Source organism: Schistocerca gregaria, chromosome 3, assembly GCF_023897955.1.
Source record: "Schistocerca gregaria isolate iqSchGreg1 chromosome 3, iqSchGreg1.2, whole genome shotgun sequence".
Classification (NCBI taxonomy): Eukaryota; Metazoa; Arthropoda; class Insecta; order Orthoptera; family Acrididae; genus Schistocerca; species Schistocerca gregaria.
The window spans coordinates 355,064,281-355,081,411 of NC_064922.1; the positions used below are offsets into that span (position 1 = coordinate 355,064,281).

Sequence of the window (17,131 nt, forward strand, 5' to 3'; positions counted from 1 at the left end):
AAAAAAGAACACATTGACACCGGTGTGTCAGACCCACCATACTTGCTCCGGACACTGCGAGAGGGCTGTACAAGCAATGATCACACGCACGGTCCAGCGGGAACCGCGGTGTTGGCCGTCGAATGGCGCTAGCTGCGCAGCATTTGTGCACCGCCGCCGTCAGTGTCAGCCAGTTTGCCGTGGCATACGGAGCTCCATCGCAGTCTTTAACACTGGTAGCTTGCCGCGACAGCGTGGACGTGAACCGTATGTGCAGTTGACGGACTTTGAGCGGGGGCATATAGTGGGCATGCGGGAGGCCGGGTGGACGTACCGCCGAATTGCTCAACACGTGGGGCGTGAGGTCTCCACAGTACATCGATGTTGTCGCCAATGGTCGGCGGAAGGTGCACGTGCCCGTCGACCTGGGACCGGACCGCAGCGACGCACGGATACACGCCAAGACCGTAGGATCCTACGCAGTGCCGTAGGGGACCGCACCGCCACTTCCCAGCAAATTAGGGACACTGTTGCTCCTGGGGTATCGGCGAGGACCATTCGCAACCGTCTCCATGAAGCTGGGCTACGGTCCCGCACACCGTTAGGCCGTCTTCCGCTCACACCCCAACATCGTGCAGCCCGCCTCCAGTGGTGTCGCGACAGGCGTGATTGGAGGGACGAATGGAGACGTGTCGCCTTCAGCGATGAGAGTCGCTTCTGCCTTGGTGCCAGTGATGGTCGTATGCGTGTTTGGCGCCGTGCAGGTGAGCGCCACAATCAGGACTGCATACGACCGAGGCACACAGGGCCAACACCCGGCATCATGGTGTGGGGAGCGATCTCCTACACTGGCCGTACACCTCTGGTGATCGTCGAGGGGACACTGAATAGTGCACGGTACATCCAAACCGTCATCGAACCCATCGTTCTACCATTCCTAGACCGGCAAGGGAACTTGCTGTTCCAACAGGACAATGCACGTCCGCATGTATCCCGTGCCACCCAACGTGCTCTAGAAGGTGTAAGTCAACTACCCTGGCCAGCAAGATCTCCGGATCTGTCCGCCATTGAGCATGTTTGGGACTGGATGAAGCGTCGTCTCACGCGGTCTGCACGTCCAGCACGAACGCTGGTCCAACTGAGGCGCCAGGTGGAAATGGCATGGCAAGCCGTTCCACAGGACTACATCCAGCATCTCTACGATCGTCTCCACGGGAGAATAGCAGCCTGCATTGCTGCGAAAGGTGGATATACACTGTACTAGTGCCGACATTGTGCATGCTCTGTTTCCTGTGTCTACGTGCCTGTGGTTCTGTCAGTGTGATCATGTGATGTATCTGACCCCTGGAATGTGTCAATAAAGTTTCCCCTTCCTGGGACAATGAATTCACGGTGTTCTTATTTCAATTTCCAGGAGTGTATTTCCATACTTATGCCTTATGCAGAAAACACAAGATATTATAAGCAAACTCTGTTTTATGAGACAGCTGATTCTTAGTATACTTAACTAAATATGCACATATATCCAGTTAATCATCTATTCCAGAATCGAATGTATATTTACTTAACATAAAATCTAACTATTGTTTACTTATGTTACATGTATCATGAAGTATGAGAGGCAATTAGTACTAAAAGTATGAAATACATATACAGATTACATTGAAAGGCACTCTGATGTGGGTGGTATTAAGATTGGAAGTTCTCTTTTGATTCACTGGATGAACAGATGTTTTCCTAGGCACCAAGACAAGTCTACCACTATGGAAATACAACCGCAATGTAAATTCACTGCTTTGTCTTATTGCCTGGCTTTTCATCAAATATGACTATATGTGACACACCTGCCAGAAAATGATGGAAGAGCCCCTATTACTGTTATTCTGACAATTACTGGCTTGTCATAGGAGGAACCAGTTCAACTCTCTGAGTCTGCCCTCATGTGCACTGCTGATTTTTGTCATATCTTTGGGTTGTCGGTAGAGAAAGTAATCACTTTATTTACTCCCTGAGTCTGCACTTTGGTCTGTAACTGCTCATCCTCCTCTGTGAATGTGAATTTGTGAAGCAAATACTGTGTCCTTATCAAAACAAAGTGTGTTGCGTTTGACTGCCTGTAGTCAAACATTTTCGCCTCCCATTACATGACATTGTTCCACAGGTATTTTATATCTCAACTAAAAAAGACAATTCATTTTTTGCTAAATGGATTTTAAATTTTTCTGTCAACTTAATGTTAACAGTTGTGGATAATTTAGTTCTGCGCTTTGTTCCAAATGCATATCACTTCATTGTAATTTTTATGATTACATGGTTACTAACTATTTTGCTTTACAAGTAACATCATTACAATGTCATTGTTTGTTCTCATGAGATGGAGTTTAAATTGAGTTGAACCACCAGTCGTCATAAATGTGTGTACTGGGCGAGAAATAGTTCCCATGTCATCGAGAAATGAGCTGTCAATATTCGTGGGTAATTAATGTGGTGCTGTGTGGTGTCTCAGTCAGAGGACTTGTAGGCCCATTCTTTTTTGAAGGGCAATAAAAGGTGTAAAGTATCTCACCATGTTGTAGGGACGACTTGTACCAGCTGTTCACCAACTACAGAGATGAATATTGTTTCTTTCTAACAAGACAGTGTACTGTCGCGTTACCATAGTGTCGTGTAGTAATTTCTGAATGAAACATTTGTTGAGAGGCAGATATACCGACAAAGAAATTTTGAGTTTCCAGCCACATCTTCCAATCCAGCACCGTTAGACGTCTTTATGTGGGGAACTCTGCAGGACACCATGTATGTCACAAAGCTACTTATACTGGATGACATGCGAAAGGCAGCTGTAACTGCCTGTGAGTCCATTCCAGTGGCAATTATAATGCATTTGTGTTGATCTGTTCCAAGGCATAGCAGACACTGTGTCATCGCTGATGGAGGACATTTCGAACAGCTTCAACAGTAAAACATCATCAGTAACGTCATGATCACCAATGTGATTCATAGCCTACGTTTTTTTGTTCGACTTGTGAATGTTAAAACAGTGTAAACCCCTTTGTGGCACTCATTGTATATGTGTTTCAACAGTGGAAAGTTAAAAAAGTGTAAACACCATTGTGGGACTTTTGTGTATGTGGTTTAATAGTGAAAAGACGATATTTTCTAGAGATATATGTTGTCAAGACAAACTGCCATATTCTCCTACAAGTGGATCGTACTGCATCAGGAATAGGCCAATTGGAAAAAATTTGCGTTGAAGTACTGGAAACCATTTATGGCAACGTTTGCTGACTTGGATGTTACTCTGCATGGTTAAAAAGACATCATTTTATTCCATGCAGGGTGCTATTGGTTAAAAACAGGTTCTAATAAGAAGGACTTTTTGTGTGTGTGTGTGTGTGTGTGTGTGTGTGTGTGTGTGTGTGTGTGTGTGTAGCAAATCAGAGGTTAGTGGTTAGTAGCGTCTCGATACAGATATGTGGCTATCTCTGTTGTTCAGTGTTTAGTCTATTTTTAGGCCTGTTAATATAATTTTAGCCATTTTTCTATTTTACTGCATGTACAATAATTTACATGTTGCTTTGGATGTGGAGGCCATAGTTGATCAGTTGTTTTTTTTTCCTTTGATATTCTATGTAGAGACGCACATTTACACTTGGTTGGAGATATCTAAACCTGTTCTTCACACCGATACCACCCATTTTGAATCATTGTATGCTAGACATGAGGTACCTTCACCCAGCAGTGCTATCTTTCTGACAGCCAGTGAGTGATTGTCTGTGTTTTATGGGTCAATGTTTAGCACTTACATAATGAATTATTAATTTTTCAAATAAATGAATACACTCTTGCTACAAAGTGGAATGGATCGACGTTGAAATGAGTGTCATATTGGAATATTTTAACAGCTTAGAGTAGATGTTGTGCATGTTGTTCATAAGCCCCAAATTATTGTTAGTAAGCAGGAGAAACATATGTTAGCTCTGTCTATACTGCACCACAGTTTGTAAAGCAATTACTGCTTATGACTAAGTTGCGTTTGACAGGTGGAGATCTAGTGCAAACTATTATCTGCCTCTCTATTGTTCTAATTATTTAATGTGGAAATCGAGATGCTGCAGTGTCAGTGGTGGTGGTATCATTTCTTGCAGAATATAGCTGATCTTAATACACTATTTTGTGTTTGTTTGTACCAAAGCCTAGATTGTCAATATTATTTTGTAAATATGATGTTATTAGTTGCACATAGAACGATATCAAAGTCATCCATACATTCTTCTATAGACTTGCCAGATTTGTATGTAATATTCACTTGAGAGTGACACCTCACATTTATAAGACATATGAGCTGATACTTAAATAAATATATGCCATTAAATTCCCTTCTTTTGTATTCATTTCTGATGTGGTGAGTAACACTACACATGCAAAAAACACACATGCAAGTTGCTCTCACACCTTAGCCCTGACCCTCAGGTATCCATATCACAGCACACAGAAAGTGGTGTAACTGGACTGTGTGGTTACAACTGGATTGCAAGTACAAGCAAATTTAGAAGGTATGACTGGAAGATCACATGACCAGAAGTGCTGCCATGTCTTTAGACCATATGGTGTATATGTGACACATCTGTCATTCTGCAGTTTTTGTCTCCTGGGGCAACTCTCTGTCTGGCTATGTCTTTTTTTAATGTTATACCTATAAACTAGGAGGAGGATATTGTTAACAAAGGTGATATAGTTATCCTTCCGAGTATGAAACATATATGTAGCGCTATTGCTATTCAATAATATGAACACACAAAAGTTAGCTGTGTAGAAGCACACACCTTCCAGGCATTCAAGACCTAGGACATAAATTGTATTCTGTCTATATACAGTTTTTATTTATTTGTATGTAAAGTATGCAGTAATCTAACTTATACATACAGTTCCATTTCTCTGCTTGAATACTGGGTATCCTTCATAAGTAAACCGCATTTCAAAATCAGGAGAGACTGTATATACCATATAAGACTGTACTTTTAACAGAATATTTGATAATGGGGTGGGAGTATCAGAAGCAAATACATTTCAAACTCAGTATGGGATGTATAAGCATTCTGTAGAAGCTTATAGTACCACACACAGAATTACACCACCTCTATATTATTCAAAAGCAAATTATATTTCAAAATCAGGAGATAGTCCAATTTGCTACAGAAGACTAGATTTTCAATAGAACAAATAGCATTTGCTGGGGTTAGGCATTCTGATCATATTGCCAAGTACGGGAGTATGAATGGACAAATGGTACAGAGAGGAAAGTATTACTTCAATTGATAATGGCAGTATTTAACACTGCACAAAAAGAAAACATTAATAGAGTTTACAGAAGTGAAGGATGCAAATACGAAGACTGACGATGAGGGATCGAAATCAACACCTTCTGGTCCATAACTATCACAGTTGTTTGTACTGGTGTGACTGGTATCAGTTAACAGTCATGTGTCAGTTCAGTCTGTATAACTGCAAAGAAGATGTAACATAGAGCTGTCCAACATCTTTTGTGTAATGACAATCATGGTGTTTGAATGTTAATACTGCATACATTTGTGCACTATTTGTTAACAGGTGTTTTGTGATGAGGGAGTAGCATTTCAGAAGAAACTTGTAGACCTAACTAGCTGAACTAGCTGAACTTACTTACTTTGCATATTATCATCAGCAGTTCTATTTCTATAAATTTTACCTTACAATTTGGCAGTTGGTGAAGAGGGCGAAGTCTACATGGTATAGATATTTCTTTCGACAATATTAGGAAGCTCTTACTTCAATCTGCATAAAGAGGATAGTTTTATTGAATCTAAATATTTGTCTTGTTATTCTATAGGCATTGAGAAAAATGCACCTGTTAAAGTGATATACCACACATTGAAAAATTCTGTATCAGGTTGGTTAGTACCTAAAGGAACCAATGTGTCGAGCAGACTTAAGCCATTCCATATGACAGAGTTCGAGTGTTATACAATGTGAAACATAGCTCTCATTCTACAATTTTGTCTTCTGGGAAGAAATAAGGACTTATAAATTGGTCACGTGATTATGAAGTCACTTCTAGTTATTGGCGCTAATATTAGAATACATGTTCACACTGCTGATAAATATCACGTTATGTGATTGGTTGCTAGTGATATTTTTGTCGTATGTTAAGTCCTCCTGTCCTACTGCTCTAATGCTTCAACAAATAACAATAGAAGTGAAAATGTGTTACAGTTCCACAATGATGTGCTAATGTCAGTATGCTGTTGTAAATTATCTCTCTTGATCGATCTAATCTATAATTATTTATTACTTGCTTAACACATTTCAGGCTAATGATTCGGTTTATAAAGCGTGTTTCTTGTGGTGTATTACCCAAAAACACACCAAGTTATGGTAATCACCGGTGAGCCTGTGATCCATACCAAGTAGAATTAATTCATGAGGGGTATACCATGGTGTGGTCTATAATTAGTGTGCAACCCACGTAAAATGTACATTCCCCAAAAATTACTCAGCAGAGTTTTGTGAGAACTATAAGTCATTGTCTCGTGACAGCAAACCTGAGAATGCAAAGAACAACTATACATCTCTGGTAACGAAGGAGAGACCTGACTGTCTTGCTAGCAAGAGGACCTCTGATGCTAAATGCAAGCACACTCAAAATAAGACAAGATTAGTTACAAATCAAGACAGTTCGCCCATTGTTACTAATTGCCTGTGTGATATAAACACAAAACAGTATCTGTAGCAATTTCACTATGCTACACTACTGCTAATAAGCCTGAGTAAAATATGTACGACTATAACATAATCCTATAATGTCAAACGTGTCTAATGCATCCTTAAAGTGATGACATACACTAATAATGTTGGGACAAGACTTGGTATGTATTTGTCACAATGTGCTAATCTTTGTCGCAGTGTGATAATTGTTTAGTCCTGTATTTATGTTTGTGTTTTTGGATTGTTGAGGAAGAATCTACGATTCAGATTTTAGCTGATTTTTGCTTCATTTTCAGTGACAGTGACGTATACCTAGACGGCGCCACACTGCACAAGTTATCAAATGCAAGATACCAGCCTATTTCATTAGACAACGGCGTGGGAGACTTTCTTTCCCATCAAAAATTAAACTTATTTCCTTCTTACAAAGCATCCTATCAAATGTGGCTAAATACTTTCTCTGCAAACAGCTTCTAAGCAGTTCTAGCAGATACTTCAGCAGTCAACTCAGGGTTGGAAATTCACTGTTGGACAAAAAAGAGTGAAGGACCCAGAAGGGGAGGAGGAAACGAAATGAAACTTCATGTTTGGGAGCGCATGTGATGCTATTTCAATGCCTACAAAATCGAGAAAAATCTTTTGAAGAACTTGGCAATATGACCTTCTATCAGTATGGCATTGCACCCTCTCTGGCCAGGATTCAGGCACTGATTCTATTGGAACAGGTCTCAGAAAGTCACTGCACCTTTTCTGAGACAAGATGGTCCACAACCCTTGTAGCTAGTCATTGATCCCTTGGGTATTGGAGTAGGGATGGAGTTGACATCTCACCTGGTCCCACACTTGTTCTACTGGGAACAGTTTTGGGGCTGTTTTTGCATGTATGTGTACCTCAACATTATATAGATAGTTCACAGAGACATGTGCCATGTGTGGACGAACATTTTCCTGGTGAAAAATGGCAAAATAATAATGTAATACAAGAGGCAACACATGAGAATGCAGGATGTACATGATGTAACCCTGTATTGTCAGAGTTCCCTTAGTTACTACAAGCTGTGATCTGATCGCTCCTCGCTTTCTGGCACCAGGACTAAAATTGCTGTGACACTCCAAAACATTGAATGAATGGGACCTAATGCCAGGTTGCAGCCATACTTGTCGACGATGTCCATATGGGGTAATGAATAAGCAGTGTTGTATTACCAGTTCTGGCTGAGATATCATCCAGTAACACATTATTAATAATGTAAGATATGGACTTCAGTGATAGAATAAGGAAATATCATGTTATACCTGAGGCAACTTAGCGAATTTTATTTAAGGTCACAACCCGATCCCCCCCCCCCCTCCCACCCCCAACGCCTTCGGAACTCCATCCCCCTCCTCTCTCTCTCGTCCTTCTGGACCAATAGGAAACATGCTCTATCTCATCCCTTACCCTTTGATTAATAGAGCAAACGTGTGGGCAGCATCATTCTTGTTCTGTGCACCACAATGAGAGCATCAGGTTTGTCTGAAGTCAGGATTATTATTTATTGTTATAAATAATAATAATAAAGAATTAAATTAATTACTTTTACAATAATGTGGTTTTATCTCTCAATGGTTTGTGCACTGTAATTGAGAAAATCTGCTTTGTCTGGGGTTAGGGTATGGGTATTTGTTGTAAATAAGAATGAATTAATTTTTTACAATTATTCAATTTTTGCGAGTTTTGCGATTCGAGCTCTGTACAGAGTAGTGAGAAGAGTTATCTACTTAAAAACGGCGGCAAATATTACCATAGTTCATAATGTAAGATACCTTGATATTACAGTGCATGTACAAATTAATGCTGTCATGACATATTCTGCAAAATGGCGGCAAATATTAATGCAAGATGCTATGTCATTACAGTGTGTGTACAAATTAATGACCTCATGGCATATTCTGCAGAATGGCTCTATATACACGGGTTGGAACTTAAATAGTGGCAACTATTTATTCACAACCAATACAAAAGAGTTAAATGTTTGCACCTGTTACTGTCCATCAAAGTAATCACAAGCCTTGTGTAGAACCCATTGCCAGCGATGTGGAAGGCGCAGTATATCGTTAGCAGGGCCTGGTCTGTTAGCAGCCACAGCTTGCTCTATATGCGCCTGTGCATTGTCGTGCAAAATGATGGGTGCATTGCACAGAAAGTGTCGCCCCTTCTTTCTCAAAGCTGGTGGCAAGTGATGTTCCAAAAACGAACAGTAATACTGTGCTTTGACGGTATGTCATGGAGGAGCGTTAGGATAACACCACCACAGTTGTACACAAGAATCACCATAACTTTAACCATACTGGGGCTCTGACGCACTTTTGACTTTCGCGGCGACCCACAATGACGCCTTTCGTTGGATTGGCGTTTCATTTGTGGGTCGTACGATGTGGCCCATGTCTCGTCCAGTGTTACAATACGACATAAGAAAGCCTCTCCTTCGCGCTCATAGCGCTCCAGCTGCGTCTGAGCAGCGTCGTAACGTATCCATTTCCGTATTTCCGTCAAGCCATGCGGAACCCATCGTGATGCAATTTTTCGCATGCCCAGGCGTTCCTTCAGGATGTGAAGCACAATCGCTTGCGCTAATCCGTTCTCATGGGCGATCTCACGAATCGTGTGGCGTCGATCACTGTCATGGCAACAGCATACACTTCTTCTTTAGAGACGCCAGGCTGGCCTGCCCGATGCATGTCTGCCACAGTTTGCCGACCTTCATTGAAAGCTTTTACCCAATGTGCCATTGTTCAGTATGGCAATGCCGATTCCTTGAACGCCTCTTGAAAACCTTAATGACAATGTCGTACTGTACGACCTCTGGCACATTCAATTTTGATCCAACTCCGTTGTTCCTATTTCGAAAACACAGTGACAGCATTACATTAGACCGCTCGCTCACAAGTGACTGTGTGTCACTCGATTGCGCTCACGCAGGTGACGCGGACCGGGCGAGTCCATTTGCTCGGAGGTAAGGTAGGTATGTCAACAATGTGTGCTATCAGCGACAATAGTGTATTACACTGTATAGTTTCTCCACAACAGTGTTGCCACTATTTAAGTTCCAACCTACATATTAACGTAAGATACTCTGATGTTAGAGTGTGTGGTTAAACACAGTAAACCAATGACATAATGAGATATTTTGCAAAATGGCTAATAATTTTGACAAACTGATCCAGTTGTTGTTGTTGTTGTGGTCTTCAGTCCTGAGACTGGTTTGAAGCAGCTCTCCAAGCTACTCTATTCTGCGCAAGCTTCTTCATATTCCAGTACCTACTGCAACCTACATCTTTCTGAATCTGTTTAGTGTATTCATCTCTTGGTCTCCCTCTACGATTTTTACCCTACACGCTTCCCTACAATACTAAATTGGTGATCCCTTGATGCCTCAGAACATGTCCTACCAACCGATTCCTTCTTCTATTCAAGATGTGCCACAAAATCGTCTTCTCCCCAATTCTATTCAATACCTCCTCATTAATTATATGATCTACCCATCTAATCTTCAGCATTGTTCTGTAGCACTGTACTGCCTGCTGGCAAACGACTGTACGTGTCCAGTAAGGGGAAAGAATCCAACATACTCCTTACAAAGCAGGACATTATTCCTATATTGGGTTTTTATGAGTTACTAGATTTCTTCATTTCAAACTCTACAAAATGTTGGAAAGTGTTACACCATTCGCTCCTCTAGGTGAATGTGTATTTGTGCTACCCTACTTAAAAATTGTAGCCAATTTTACCATAGTTAACTGTCCAAAAATGCAGCTTTGAAATATCTCGATTAACACAATTAGCACCAAAGTATTGGTCATTTTTCTGTAAGCACTCCACATCCCAATGTTATATAAGATATTAACTGATTTTTCACAAATATCTACTCCAACTACGACACTGTGCAAAAAAATAAACTATTGTTATGACGAAACAAATGCTCTGGATTTTTTGTGGTTGTTTCATGAATGTCTCTGTTAATCTTTCAGTGTCCATCACCTATGTAAGGTTAGCCTAGGGAGATTTGGCACAGTTAGATTAGAATAGATTAGATTTACTTTCATTCCAATTGATACATAGTGAGGATGTCCTCCAGGATGTAGAACATGACAAATATTTACAACTGAAACAATTAAGATAATGTAGTTCTAGAGATGAAACTACCATATTGCTCAACTTGTTAATCATATTGTGTCAGCAAAAGGCATGACGAAAAATATGTAAAGCCAGACACACTTCTGCTTATATCTTCTGCAAGGACACTGACAAATGATCACATCCCTCCATTACTGTTTATTTGTATCTTGGAAACGTGACAAGAGGCTGCCAAAATATGAAAACCTCTGGCAGGCCCCTATCACCCAAGAAAATCCTCCCCTCACCCCTTTCTCTTTGGACCAATAAGAATCAAGCTCCCCCTCCCACATTTATTACTATAGAATATTTGTGGACAGTGCTGTTCTTGTTCTGTTCACCAAAGTGAGAGGATCATCATGAAGCACCAGCTGTAGGAGACAAGTAAGTACAATTAATCAACCACAACATGATATTTAAACAAATAAACTCTTGCTACATGCCATATATACATCACCCTTACATTACTAATGTGTGTGTGACATCATAGTGTGTGCTCAAAATGCGTGCTTTTCTATATAAGCAGGATCACTATAATTTAATAATGTCATGGTGTTTTGTGTAAGCATGCCAAATATGACCACCATCTAGTATTCTGACGATGGTGAATGATGCCTTCTGGCATGCTCATTAACTGTCAAAGATGATGCTTCCCATTACTTACGGCAACTTCCCTAAGAGGTAGCGTTATTGCCTGAACAACCGATGATTAACAGATCACCCTGCCATGTTGGCCTTGCTCCTCGAAACTGTTAGTTGGGGAGCAAGGTGAAGTACCCAGAGGTGCCCTGGTCTCCTAGTACACGACCTCTAGACCTGCCACTGACACCAAAGTCACAAGCAACTTAAAGAATAATGATGTCCCATATCTCTGCATGAGGAGACATTATTGTCTATAGTAGAGGGTAATAGCTAAGGTACTTTTGGTACCTCTGGTACATTTATCTCTGAAGCCCAGCCATTACAGTCGTTTTCCAGCAGTCAGTGTGATATCCAGCCGTTTACAATACAGCAATTAACTCATTCAGTCCCCAAGAATGGCAGTTTCAGTTGGACTTTTGTCACTGGTATAATGTTTTGCTGAACATTACGTACTTTACTTTAAACTAAGCTTGCTGCATCTCTTAAATTCTTCAGTTGTTACACTTTGAGATCTAAAGTGATCACCACATAAGAAAGTGATTATACGAAAGGACAAAAATTTGGAACAAAATTAGTGATTCTCTAAAGCAGTGTATTACCATTCTCATAATCAAGAGACATCTGGGACACATTTTGAGATCCTTAATGTTACATGTGTACGTAGCTCACACTTAGACACTGTTTATAAATTACCAATGTGATCGGAACATGGTATGAGCTTTGACAGTTTTCGTAGAAATCTATCATTTGTGTAGTGTTACAGATTACTGCGTCCACAGCTCGTGGTCTAGTGGTCAGCATCGCTGCCTCTAGATCGCGAGGTCTCAGGTTTGATTCCTAGTGGGATTGGAGATTTCTTTTCACTTGGAGCCTGGTTGTTTATGTCACTTTCATCATTTCATCTCTTCTTCGTCGACGCACAAGTAGCCGAAGTGGCGTTAAATAGAAGGACTTGCAGCAGGTGGAAGAACAACTCAAGACGGGGTTTCTGCACCAAAGTGCTAAGCGATCATTTTATTTCACATATTACTGCAGATATTACTTTGATACACGAGTGACGACAGGTAAAAATTAATGTTTTCATATGTTTAATACAACTGCCTTTTAACGTATACACATATGTCTATATTTGTTTCAGTTGGAATTAACGGGATTGGAGGTAATGGGATACCGTCCTTTTTACTTGAGGTATACATTCGCAGTGCTGGTCACTACGATCTACTAACAGGCGGAAAGGACCCTGAGAAAGATCACAGCAATATTGTCAAGACCCCTTTGTTCTTTGTTGTAAAAGTAAAAAATAAAATTATTTCTATTCATAACTAACTCTGTAAGTGATGTAAAAGAAAATGTTCGAATTCGTCTTTCTGTCAAAAGATTCAGTTCTTAGTGCATTGTGCTGAAGCAGTTCAGTGGACAGCAATTATCGGTAACGAGGAGGTGAACGAATTAGATTCTGAGCGACTTACTTAAAAGAAAAGTTTTGGAACTACGAGTATACATTTAAGAAGAAATTTGCTTAGTTACAAAATAAACGTACATCTTCAGAAATTTCAAACTAATGACAAAAACTAAATTTGCATAAATGAGATGAGTGATTCGAATTGTAACCATTGTTGTTAATTATAACGAGATGGGGCAAACGTTACGAAATATTTTACTGAAGACTCAGTCTTTCCCCGATGTCTTGCTTCTGTATCAGGCACTTTAAGTGAATCTGGAAGAAGAAAAAGAAAGCAAATCTATAAAATTTAGAGAATAATTTTGTTAGCGAGAAATTATTTAATTTTGTCGAGATTCCATGATATTCATACTGAAGAGTCCATTACATACACAGTAATCGAATCTTCGGAAAGCGACAGGAGCTACTGATAATATATCTTTATATGAATGCACTATGAGAAGAAAGGAAATTTTAAGCAACTATATCAAGAAAGTTGCTTCGACTTACATTTTTTATTGAAGAAAATGTGTAGAGGAAATTTTGTGCAGCAATTGTGTAAGAAGGCGAGTTACGGAACAACTATATTACGTGTTTTATATAGCACTGAGGATGACATTTATACCGTAAGTGCAGTCTTAGTGATTGTATAGCGGAAACAGAATACAATTTATTTGTACTCTATACAGAAAATTTAGCTAAGTGGAACAAATTGTTGACGAGAAGTAATCGATCGAGGCAGCGTTGCGAATGCAGAGATGACTGAACTGTTTGTCAAGTATCTGTGATGGAGGCAGCGTTGGTAGAATGTGATTTTGTATGCTGTGATATGAAGTAAATAACAAGGTATTGTGTTGAAGTTTGCGTGCAGGTGTCGTGATCGTGAGCAGGTGATACGAAAGAAAATGTGCGTGCACTTTCATCGACTTTTCACCCATTTACAGGCGAGTGACAAATGCCACAGGACAGCTGTGATAAAAATATCTACTCTTCCTTCATCCAGTTGTGCATTCATATTTTAAGATGAGTAAGTCGCTCATTGACATATGCAAACATTAAAATGCGCTTTAGAAGTTGTATTTATTATTTGAAAATTGGGAGATTGAAGTGTGGCGTCATAGACAAGTCTCTGGAAGATAGAAGTATTAATCGTTACCCTCCTATGAACAATGTGAACTGAAACGTTTCTGTCGGCGGCGAGCCTTGAGAAACACATAATGTTGAGTGGACTTGAGCGTTTGATTCTTGCAAGACTTTGAAGATACAAGGCAAGTAGCGTATAAGGTGAGTGAAATATGTCACGGTTTAAATTGATGTATGTGAATTTTGTGTTTATGGTTCAGATCGCATGAGTAAGTGAATGAATTATGTTCGTTTCACACATGGTACGTAAGCTTATTAATTAGTGTTTCTCGTATAATCATTTTCATTTATAGGCTGCACTGGAACTAAGGGTTGTTAATTAGTGCTTGATGTGGTTGACATAGAAAGCAGGTGGACGAAGAAATGATGTATGTGGACACACTACCGATGTAACTACTAGTTTTTGTCTTTATCAGCTCAGTCAGCTGTCTTACACCTATAAATAAGTCCTATGCCATCTCTGGTAACACAGGCCGTACTTACAGGTATGCATACAAACTCAAAGGGGTTCAGAGTAAAGACAGTAAAAAACTACTTTCTGTGATATTGTATTATTAGGCTATAGGATTTGACATAAGTGTGTTGGGACAAAGCTGGTTACCAGTTATTTAAATTATTTCAAAGTAGAGTGTAAGAATAGGCTCCATAATACAGGTTTGTGGGTGGTGTTCATCATATTTTCAGATGTGCCAGTTACTGCATGTCACTTTCTTTTAGGGATCTTCTACTTCCGGCATTATATAGGCTAATGCTCTCAGCCAAGTATATCAGTCAAAAACTTGTTTCAAATTCCTTTCTCTGACATAGTCCTATCATTACTACAGTTTTATTACAATTATTTTTATGAAAATATTGTCCTGTTGGCTTGAGGAATGGTTTCATGGATTGTTCTGTATTCTTATGTAGGAGTTTGCTAGTGTGTGCAGCTTATTCAAGTTGATCCTTTGTTCGGCTCTCATAAATTGTTAGAATAATGATATATTACATGCAGGATTAAAGTTTTTTTAACAGTGAGAACAGCAAGGATTCCATGATAGTGTGAGATGCAAGGCTGTAGAATTTTATCCTCTGTATAAAGATTTCTGTCACAGTCTGTAAGAGAGAGTGTGAGACCCACTACTCTGCATGTACAAGATGGTCAGGTGTTTGCAAGTACAAAATGGTCATTTGTTTTCAGAGTTCAGGTGTTTTGAGTGTTTGAAGTTGATACCAATGAGTCTTGTCTTTATAACTCTAGAATGTAGTTTTTACTGGTTTCATTTGATTCTGTTAGCATATTAAAAGTGGGTCAGAAATACCTGTTTTCATCTTTTGTATTCATCCCAATTGCCTATGGGCCCACTAATGTGATGTGATACTGGTGATAAAATCTTGTAAGTGACCATTGTTTTGTTTCTTTCAAAGATTGTTTAATGGGGCATTATCATATGCCTTCTACAAAATCACTTTGTTGACCCAGTTTTATATACGATATAGAAAAGTGTCATGTACTTCTGCGCCAAGAAATTCGTAAAGAGTTTTGTGTTTGTATTGATTGGCAACCTAATAAAACATTTTGCATTCAAATTCATTAGTGTTAAATATTTCACAAGTTGGTATTTCTTCCTCTACAGTGTTTGCCTCCCCCTCACCACCACCACCACACGCACACACGCATGCACTTCCCTCCAGTATTAAACTTTTGAGGCCTTGAATGAGATTTTCACTCTGCAGCGGAGTGTGCGCTGATATGAAACTTCCTGGCAGATTAAAACTGTGTGCCCGACCGAGACTCGAACTTGGGACCATCCCCCAGGCTGTGGCTAAGCCATGTCTCCGCAATATCCTTTCTTTCAGGAGTGCTAGTTCTACAAGTTTCGCAGGAGAGCTTCTGTAAAGTTTGGAAGGTAGGAGACGGATACTGGCAGAAGTAAAGCTGTGAGTACCGGGCGTGAGTCGTGCTTCAGTAGCTCAGATGGTAGAGCACTTGCCCGTGAAAGGCAAAGGTCCCGAGTTCGAGTCTCGGTCGGGCACACAGTTTTAATCTGCCAGGAAGTTTTTGAGGCCTTGACATCTCAGAATGTGTCTTGCTTCCTTTATTCAACCTCTGCCACAAATTTCTTGTCACCACAATTCCTTTCAGTACCTCCTCATTAGTTAGTCAATACACCCATTTAATCTCCAGCTTTCTTCTGTAGCATCACATTTCAAAAGTGACTATGCTGGTTGCGTCTGTACTGCACTTCTGTACATTGCTGCACTTAAATATCTTCAGAAAAGATTTCTTAATACTTAAATCTATATGAAGTTTTAACACATTTCTCTTCTTGAGAAACACTTTTCATGCCATTTTATATCCTCCCTATTTTGCATATACTCAGTTACTTTGCTGCTCAAATAAAAAAAAAAATTCATCTCCTACTTGAAAGTGTCATGTTTACTAATCCCATTTCCTCACCATCACCACATTTAATTCGATTACACTCAGTCGTCATTTTTTGCTTTTGGTGATGTTCATCTTACATCCTCCTTTCAAGATAGGCCTACTGCCCTTTTGTTGTGTGGTAGAATTACAATGTCACCGACAAGCATCAAAGTTATTTCTTCTCTGTGAGCCTTAAATCCTACTCCAAATTTTTCTGTGGTTTCCTTTACTGCTTGCTCAACATACAGACTGACACTATGGTGATAGGCTACAACTGTCTCACTTCTTCTCAATCACTGCTTTCATTTCATGCCCTTGGACTCGTACATCTGCTGTCTCGTTTCTGTACAAGTGGTAAATAGCTTTCTGCTCCCTGTATTTCGCTCTGCTAGCTTCAGAATCCCCCCCCTCCCCCCCCCCCCCCGCCCCCCCTCCCCATGAGCCATGGACCTTGCTGTTGGTGGAGAGGCTTGCGTTCCTCAATGATACAGATAGCCATACCGTAGGTGCAACCACAACGGAGGGGTATCTGTTGAGAGGCCAGACAAACGTGTGGTTCCTGAAGAGGGGCAGCAGCCTTTTCAGTAGTTGCAGAGGCAACAGTGTAGATGATTGACTGATC

The 17,131-nt window shown here is 40.2% G+C and overlaps 1 protein-coding gene across 5 annotated transcripts in view; it reads left to right on the forward strand.

Annotated features, from left to right (window-relative positions):
• Window positions 1-13,247: 13,247 nt before the first annotated feature.
• Window positions 13,248-17,131, forward strand: part of LOC126356243 (tyrosine-protein phosphatase non-receptor type 4) — a 172,249-nt gene continuing 168,365 nt past the window's right edge. For 2 of the 5 annotated variants that reach the window (XM_050007069.1, XM_050007073.1), the window contains exon 1: window positions 13,248-14,246. The gene's annotated coding sequence lies outside the window, so the exon portion shown is untranslated. The remainder of the gene's footprint in view (window positions 14,247-17,131) is intronic. The other 3 variants (XM_050007070.1, XM_050007071.1, XM_050007072.1) reach the window with 3 other exon arrangements.